Source organism: Peromyscus leucopus, chromosome 6 (genome assembly GCF_004664715.2).
Source record: "Peromyscus leucopus breed LL Stock chromosome 6, UCI_PerLeu_2.1, whole genome shotgun sequence".
Lineage (NCBI taxonomy): Eukaryota > Metazoa > Chordata > Mammalia > Rodentia > Cricetidae > Peromyscus > Peromyscus leucopus.
In genome coordinates, this window is record NC_051068.1 from 115,906,029 (window position 1) to 115,906,731 (window position 703).

A 703-nucleotide genomic window follows, 5' to 3' on the forward strand; every position below is an offset into this window, starting at 1 on the left:
AAAAATCCGCCCAAGTTCCCTATTGCCCAAGTTCCCTTCCTTGATTACAGAATAAGGAGACGCAGTGAACTTTTCCCCTCCAAGTGTGCCTGAAGCATACCAAATGTGACCACGGACACAGCAGCACGCACCCTGCCCTCCTCTCACCCCTTGCTCTATAGCCCACTTGGAGAATGGGGCCAGAACATTCGCAACCCCAGGTTTCCTGCGCCCTCGGTGAAGTTGGGACACCCACAGGGACAGGCGATCTCCATTCCCCCCACGGGCTGCTAAGCTCTGGCACAATCCTTCCAGGGCCAGAGAGGGCTGGTGGGACCAGAGCCGGCGCAGGGGCAGGAAAAGGAAACTCCCTTCTTGGACACTGCCGGGAGGGCGAGAGCCACCCAGGGGAAGAAGGGGTGGGGGTGGCGCCGAGGTGCTCGGCTGGGGGCACCGAGGCCTCCGGCCCGGGGGTGGGGTGGGAGGAACCCAAGGTGTCCCGGCCGGAGGACGCTCCGGGCCGCGTCGGGACTCGCCTCGCTCGGCGCCGAGCGGCGGTTGGGCAGAGCGGGGCGGCAACGGCCGGCGGGGCCAGGGGCGCCAGGCCGCGCCCATCGGCAGGCAGGCAGGCCGGGTCCTCGGCGCCGCCGTCCCCGCCGTCCCCGCCGCCCTCGCCGGCGCCACCGCCCCGTCCTCAACCGCCGCGCCGCCGCCGCCGCCGTAC

At 69.3% G+C, this 703-nt stretch overlaps 1 protein-coding gene across 3 annotated transcripts in view; it reads right to left on the bottom strand.

Moving 5' to 3' along the window:
• Sh3glb1 (SH3 domain containing GRB2 like, endophilin B1) overlaps positions 1-703 on the bottom strand; it is a 31,381-nt gene that overhangs the window by 30,558 nt on the left and 120 nt on the right. The gene's annotated exons all lie outside the window — the stretch shown is intronic.